This window comes from Acinonyx jubatus, chromosome B4 (assembly GCF_027475565.1).
Source record: "Acinonyx jubatus isolate Ajub_Pintada_27869175 chromosome B4, VMU_Ajub_asm_v1.0, whole genome shotgun sequence".
Classification (NCBI taxonomy): Eukaryota; Metazoa; Chordata; class Mammalia; order Carnivora; family Felidae; genus Acinonyx; species Acinonyx jubatus.
The window spans coordinates 84,700,147-84,708,392 of NC_069387.1; the positions used below are offsets into that span (position 1 = coordinate 84,700,147).

The 8,246-nt window shown below is 40.7% G+C and overlaps 1 pseudogene; it reads right to left on the reverse strand.

The window, feature by feature from the left end:
• Positions 1–975: 975 nt before the first annotated feature.
• Positions 976–4,450, reverse strand: LOC106983825 (60 kDa heat shock protein, mitochondrial-like; annotated as a pseudogene).
• Positions 4,451–8,246: the final 3,796 nt, after the last annotated feature.

Genomic DNA, 8,246 nt, shown 5'->3' on the forward strand with positions numbered 1-8,246 from the left:
AGGATTATGTCTTTTTCAGTTCTGGAGCATTGCTTTCCTTGATAATATGCTTTCTAAATACTTATTTTAGAAAAATTATTAATATACTAAAAATGAATAAAAATTGTGGCAGGAATTCTGGTGCTTCAATAATTGAGTTCTTCTAAGACTGATATACTGTTTTAATTTTTCCACTGGCATAATAGAGATTAAATAGCCCTAAAGTGTTAATTAGAGTCTAATATTTTTAGCATATACAGATTAATTATATTGAGGGTTGTACATATATGGCTTCTCCATTTCTGCATGAAAATTTATTTCTGTCTAAATATGGGGTAAAGGTTTTCATTTTTTACATTAGTAATCAGAGTGACATATTAATTGCTAAAATCAATTACCATTCACAGAAATAATTTCCCAGATTTTTAACCTACCAAAATATATTGTATATCCATGTTATACACAATTTTAAGCAACAAGAATACCCATTCCATTTACTAATAAAATTCACATTTATTGAGGAAATATTTATGGTTATGCCAAAAATAAAATATGATTTTCTTCACAAATCAAGTTAAATTTTTTTAACTGGAAACAAATTTTTATTACCCAAGTATTGTCACATAATTTAATATTTCTCTACCTTGCACACAACTGTTATTCTCCACAGAAAGGCTGTTTCTTAACTTCTCATGTGATGGCAAGTGTTAAAATCCTGATTTTAACAGAAGAGTTAAGTGTAGTAAAAATGCCTCAGCAATTTCAATTGAAAGGGGTACATTGGAACATGGCTTTTGCACTCAGTTATTAGGAATGTATAAATGTCTTTTTATTAAAAATGCAAAATAAATTATTTTTCAGCATGGAAGATGACAGCAGCAAACCATTATTGACTGTCAACTGAAATCAGTAACTCATGGCTATACAGATTTTCTTCAACATCAGCCAGCCTTTTCTTCAGTCATTTTCTTCAATTGACTTCCCTGAAGTTATTGGTGAGGGGCACTGCCTTGAGCTTTCTCTTTTAGTTCACTAATAGCAGCAATGAACTACTCCAGGAATTAGAACATGCCACCTGCTGTTCCACCCATTCCACCTACTCCAGGATCTTTCCCTTTGAGAATTTCTGTGACGACAATTTCTGCTATAGTTAACAGAGTGGCACTGCAGCAGCATCCACTAAAACAGTTTTTTCAACCACAGTTGGATCCATGATTCATTTTTCCATCATATTCACATCATCTCCAAACATGGTGTCATAACTAACTTCTGAGGAACGTTGAATAATTTTCTCAGTTATCAATGATCCTTCAACACCTATCTTCTTAGCAATGCTCATTGCAGGGATTTTGAGTGTTATTTTAGTAATTTCTATATTGATTTTTGATCTTCATTAGCTGGAGTTATTGAGTCCGAGGCTGGAATGTACCAGAGCGGAGAACAAAACCCTCCTAGAACTATGCCTTCTTCAACAGCAGCTCATAGCATTAAGGACATCTGTAACTTTCTTTTCATTCATTTCAACACCATCTGTCCCACCAACTTTCAGCATAGCCACTCCATCTGAGATTTTGCCAGATGGTCATTTCGTTTTTCCTTTTCATATATACTAGTTGTGATATCTAACTGCTTAATGATTTATTGAATACAGCTTTCAATTTGAGCCTTCCCACCTTTTCCTTTCATGAGCATAGCATCATCTTTGATCACAATGACTTCTCCAACTTTTCCTCAGTCCTGAGGCTTAATATCTTTAAGATTTAGTCAATCCTTCTCCAAACATAGTACTACCAGTAGCAGTAGCCATGTCTTTAATCTGGTTCTACTGTCACCCAAACCAAGAGCTTTGACTATTACACTCTGGAGACCAACTTTTAGCCTATTCAGAACTGATGTACTTAGACCTTCTCTATCAATATCTTTAGTGATTATGACCAAGGGCTTCTGGTGAGCATTGGCCATTTCAGAAGCAGATACAATTTACTGGAGTCTAGAAATGTTCTATTCACTCAACAGAACATAGGCATCTTGGAATTCACATTTCTGATCTTTTGATGTATTCATAAAGTATGGAGAAATATAACCTCATGCCTTCAATAATCTCTACTCCACCATTTCGTACTTTCTCATCCTTTAATCTGGTAACACCCTTTCTTCTAGCCTTCTTCATGCATCAGAAATGATGTTATCAATTTCTTTGTCTCCGTTTTCAGGAATCATTGGAACTTGAGCAATTTCTTCCAGTGTCATCACAAGTTTAGACTGCTTCTTAAATTCAGCAATTACCACATCAAGAGATAACATCACACCTCTCCTTATTTACCCTAGATTGGCATCTTTGCTAACCTTCCAGAAGCTTTCCTTGGCAACCCAGCGTGTCAGTACACCAGCAGTAGTTGTGACAGCCCCAGCCTCTTCATTTGCATTACTGGCAACATCTCAAACAAGTTTAGTACCAATATTTTTTATATTTAGCCTTTAAGTCGATGGATTTTGCAATGGTCACACCATCTTTTGCTGTTTGGGGACTTCCCCAGCTCTCTTCAATAATAGCTCATTATTTTACCTTTGGCTCACAGAAACAGCTGTAGCATGGGATAAAAGCTATACACTTTGAAGCATTATGAGTCGGGAATCTGCACCAAATTTTACATCCTTAGAATAAGCTGGAGTGAGATAAGGAGCTAGACTCTTGCCTTATCTGGCAAAGGTCTGCAGGTAATCAAAGTATTTCTGTGGTGTGCAGGCTGAGCTCAGGCCCTTTGTGGAGAGGGAAAAACTGCATTTTTTGCTATGTTATTCATTTAATCCGGAGCTATCCTGATTTAAATTTGAACACACTTAAAGAGAAGGCCGAGATGAGTAAAATTCATCTCTTATTTATATTATAAACATTATTTCATGCCCTTAGAGTAGATCCATTTGAACACAATTTTCTATTGAGTAAAATAGGGTCAACGTTTACAGTTGCAAATTAAGAACTGATGAAGCCTATAGATAAAATGTGCAAGTTATACTTTAGGCATTATTCCTGACTTATCAAGATGTCAGTAATTTATCTATCCTCAGTTTTCTGAGAACTGAATTGAAACTGACTTAATTTAAAAAATAGAGCAAAAAGCCTTCTGTGCACTCAACACTTGAGATATAAACTCACCCAAATAATACTCATTAAATTCACTAATCAGGAGATACTCTGACCTTAACTCAGACTACTGCTTTTTAGTGTATGAACAGTGTCCTTGTTCAAAAACCTTAAGAAACCCTCTGTATTTTATTTCAAACAATATATTGTTATTAATAATTAATTTTGCTTTAATAAGTTTTTCCCGTGGCAGAAAAGCATGCAATGCTTAACAATTTTAAGATGGCTTTATCTACCTTGTGTTAGAGTAAAAGCTAGTTTCCTAATTAACTATTGTGTAAATGTTTCATATTTTTCTAATACCTATCTAACCAATGACGTTAAAACTTGTTTCCTAAAGTCCAAAGTGTCAATGTTTAATAAATGTGTTAATAAAGGTATGTATACGTACGTGTAGGTGTAAATTATATATACACACACACACACACACACACACACACACACACACACACACATATTTTAAACATCAAAGAATTTTTTCCATAATTTAAATTTTCTTTTTCCCAACTCAAATGTAAGCATAAGAGAAAGATAGGAGTTGTGTTTTTTTTGTTTGTTTTGTTTTGTTTGTTTTTTTCACTGCTGCCTCCCCAGTGCTTACAGCCATAACTTCTACACAAAAGTTTGGTCAGAATCTATGTTACAGTGTATGAATAAAATGTTACCCACTAAAGATCATGCAATCTCTGCCAATGTAAGTGAGCAAACAAAAAAAATACTTGGCTGAGAAATGCTCATTGCTCATTTATAGCCTTTTACTCTATGAAGTTGGTTTTTGCTGTGGAATGTCAGCAGGGGCTTAAAAATCCATGCTTATCTCTTCATTCAGCTCTGGGCTAGAGGAACCCTCAGCTTTTGCAGCAATTAGCCAACAACAGGGACAATTCGTCCAGATGCTACATGAGACCGCTGGAGAGCTGGCAGATGTGGAGAGTGAGGTAGGTCCATAGACAAGGAGGCCCTGCAGATGAACTACCTCTAGGTGAAGCCACAGAAGGAAGCTATAAGGAGGTTGAAGGCCCTGGGCTTCTCAGGGAATCTTGTAGTCCTGGTCTCTTTCTCTTGGGGAGGCGGGGAGGGGAGGACTTGGCTGCCAATTTCCTCCTGAGTCAGAACTTTGATGAGGAGTGATGCTGGGAAGCCAGACTTCCCACAGATCAAGTGGATCTCCAACTCCACAAAAAAGTCGTGTGTGTGTGTGTGTGTGTGTGTGTGTGTTTATTTAAGAAGTGAAAGGAAATAAACTTTAAAACAAAGTTAAAAGTTAAAGTGGCCCCCATTCCCACCTTGGCCTGAGAAGATCCGGGCCAGACAGCTGTCCCCCATCTCTTGACCCAGCCCAGCCACCTCAAGAAGCTGGCAGAACCAAAGGCGACAGATGGGCCTCTCTTGTCCTGTGTCCCTCCTCCCTGCAGCCAGATAGAGAAATGGGTGTTTGCTCCCTCTGCCCCCAAAGAGCAGCTGACACTTCCCTGCCCCTCTTTCAGGGTGAAGGAAAGCTGGAGAGGCCTAGACTTTGATCTTCCATTACAGTAAACCAAATCTTTTCTTCTGGGGTGAGCATTTGGAGGCCCAAGGTCCCCACCACAGTAAGGCCTTGACCTCCAGCTTGCAGCTGGAGAAGGAGGTCTGGTTTGTCCTGCCTGAGGAAGGGATAAGATCAGAGCCACTCTGGATGTTGAGGGTTGAGGGCACCTTCTACCCCAGACTAGAACTGTCTCTAAGGTTTTGAAGTGACTAAAACTTGACAAGAAAAGAAAGAAAGAAAGAAAGAAAGAAAGAAAGAAAGAAAGAAAGAAAGAAAGAAAGAAAGAAAGAAAGAAAGAAAGAAAGAAAGAAAGAAAGAAAGAAAGAAAAGAAAAGAAAGAAAAGGGAAGGAAGAAAAGGGAAGGAAGGAAAGAAAGAAAAGAAAGAAAAAGGAAGGAAAGAAAGAAAAAGAAAGAAAGAGAAAGAAAGAAAGACAGACAGAAAGAAAGAAAGAAAGAAAGAAAGAAAGAAAGAAAGAAAGAAAAAGTGAAGGAGTCACCGCCCCCAGGTAAGATGCTGATGAGCTGATCCAGAAAGAGAGAATAATGCCCTGCAGCTGCTCTTCAAGGAAAAGGCTCCCATAACAGGCAATGGTGGTCTCGTGGGTCAAATTTTGGACACTTTACAGCTGCTGGGGAGAACAAATGGCCCCGAAGACGTTCAGTTGGGAGGATGCTAGTATTGCTACAGCTTTCGACCTCGGCAGGTGTCAAGTTGTCGCCCCAGGGCTGCACCCTGAAGCCCCTGCCCTCTTCCAATCCCCCTCTGAGCTCTGAGAGGGCCGCAGCTTTGCCCTCGGGGCATGCGCAGTTCACCTCCTGGTTTGGCGTCAGGTGCTGCCTTTCCTGAAGGGGGCGCGGGCCTTGCTGGGCCTCTGGGGCGAGGAGCTGCTGCACTGTGAGTGTGATTGTGGGATTCTGTGTGGAGAGGTTGGGGGGGCGGGACGGCGGGGGGGGGGGGTGGTTAGGTGTCGGGAGGATTGGTGTTTGCGGGATAGGTCGCGTGAGCCAGACTCCTTACAAATGAGCCTGGAAGGCAGGGACTCTGGAGCTAGGGGCAAGCTGGCATTTCTGGGCCCAGGATTCTCCTCCGGATCCTGTAGAAATCCCGGCGTCCCCGGAGCTTCCTCTGGGAAGAGTGTTCAGGCTGTAGAGACTGGGGCCGGATTCTGCCGTTTTACGAGCTGCCTGCGAGGCTCCGTGGGTCCCATCCTAAGCTTTCTGTGTGGGTCCATAGTGCTTGGCCTCACCCTGCCGCTCACACCGCTCACCCTGCAGGCTCCGACTGCGCCCTGTTTGCCTGCCTGGAAACTCCATCCTCTGGCACCAGGCCTGGCCTTTGGCCCAGAGGATTAATTCAAACTACAGAAAATGGCATTTTAGATGTTCATAGTTCAAAGGTTCATTCTGACTCTTAATTAAAAGGCGGATGGAGCTTGAAGAAAGACAACAGGAAGGTTAGTGAGGGAAAGCAAAGGAGCGGGACTGCTAGGGGGAGAAAAAAGGTTTCTTTTGCTTTGATCAATAACCTGTGGCCTGGATCCACTTTTATGGTATGGCACGAGGTAGGGAAGAAATTATTGCAGTTTTCATCATCAAATCATAGATGTGCTATGGCACACGGGAGGTTTGGTTATGCAGCCATCACTGGGTTTTCCAAACAGATCTACAGATTTGGAAACACCGGCCGGTTCTCCCACTGCATTGACTAATTAAACAGCCACTCCCAGAGACATACTTTCAAACTTTTGAAAAGAAATTGCTCTTGTAGATTTTGGATACCATTGTGTCCTAGGAACCCCAGGAAACAAGAATAGAATCCAAATGACACTACGTAGGATATAATAACATACATGCAGCAAATCATTTTCACCAAGTTAAGGAGATTGATTTTTATTACTTTACAAGGTGGGGGTGGGGTGGTCAGAGGGAGTAGGTAACTCATTAGAACCTGTAGCACGTAGCTGTTACCTGGAATGGGTCTTGAGTCATTTCATTTTTTTTTTTTTTGTCTTGTTTTGTTTTTGTTAAATGAAATAGTGCCCACAGGGTGCTGGGATACTCTGGGCTGTCTAGGCCACAGGTATTTACATTACACATGTCTCCTGATATAATAAAAATACCTTATTTTATCTCTCACCATCCCTTTAATATCTGTGTGGTGTGAGTCACTTGATGTTGCCCATGTGACAATTCAAGCAAGTGTGTGACTTTGATGGTTATAAAAATTGTCATTCGTATCTCTTACTGTGGCAAACAGCTTTGTTTTCTGATGGTCCCCACCTGTAGCCCTTTTGAATCCACCACTGATTTCCATAGGCTGCTCATAGCCAATGGCTGCATCCAACAGATATCCTATCTTTATGCAAGGTATAGGACTCCCCTAATAGGCAGCTTTGACTCTAAGATGGTTCATCTGTCTGGAAAAAACTTGCTTAGAGATGTTCTGCAGGCTGAGACACTTTCCACCCTGGCTCCTTCAGGGAGACAGGCATAACACCTTGCTTTCAAGTCTGAAGGCTCTCCCAGCCCTCTCTGGCCCCAACTCTTTCTTCATAGAAATTTGTCCAAATATGTATGTACAAGCTTAGTGTCTACTTCCTTGAGTCCCCAAACAATGTCTTTCCTAAAAATTACAAACATAATCTCAATTAAGAAATTGGAATTTTGAGGGGCACCTGGGTGGCTTAGGTCATGATCTCATGGTTTGTGAGTTAGAGCTCCGTGTCGGGCTTGCTATCATGGCCGAGCCCACTTCAGATCCATGGTCTCTCTCTCTCTGCCCCTACCCCACTAGCACTCTCTCTCTCAAAGATAAATAAAACATTAGAAAAAGATTTTTTTTTTTTTTTAGAAATTGGAATTTTGAGTACAAATTATTAGTCCAAACTCTGGACTCGTTTTATTAAAAAAATTTTTTTTGCAATGTTTATTTATTTTTGAGAGACAGAGAGACAGGGAGACACAGAATCTGAAGCAGGATCCAGGCTCTGAGTTGTCAGCACAGAGCCCTACCCAGGGCTTGAGCTCACAAACCATGAAATCATGACCTGAGCCGAAGTCAGCCACTTAACCGACTGAGCCACAGAAGTGTCCCTGAACTTGTTTTAATGGCAAACCTCTCAACTAGCTCAAGCCTGCTGTCAATGGAGCCTTACTTGGATGTTGTCTCTTTCTCTCCATTGTGCTTCTCCTCTTCCTCCTTCTCCTGTTCTCTAATCTTATTAGCCAGTTTCTGTTTAGGGGATGTGGAAAAGAAATTTAAGAGAATAGGAAAGGAGCAGGAAAAGATTTTCCCCTGGAAGCTAGTTCTCACTGTCTGGGACTGACAGATATTTAAGCTGACTGAGTTAAGGAGTTTTTCCTCCAGACATTCCTTACAGGCTCCTTTGTCTACAATTTCTATGACCTAGGCAGATGTTTATCCCCTGTCTTTTGAAATCTGCCATCATCCCAGCTCCTTTCTGTTGGAATTTGCCCAACCTTTGGTAGACACACACTGTGATAATGTGATTTATACTAAGAAATGCATATTTGGTCTTTGTTCCCATTTCTGGCATAGTGCTCCTAAAACCATTCTAATTCCCTAAGTGATA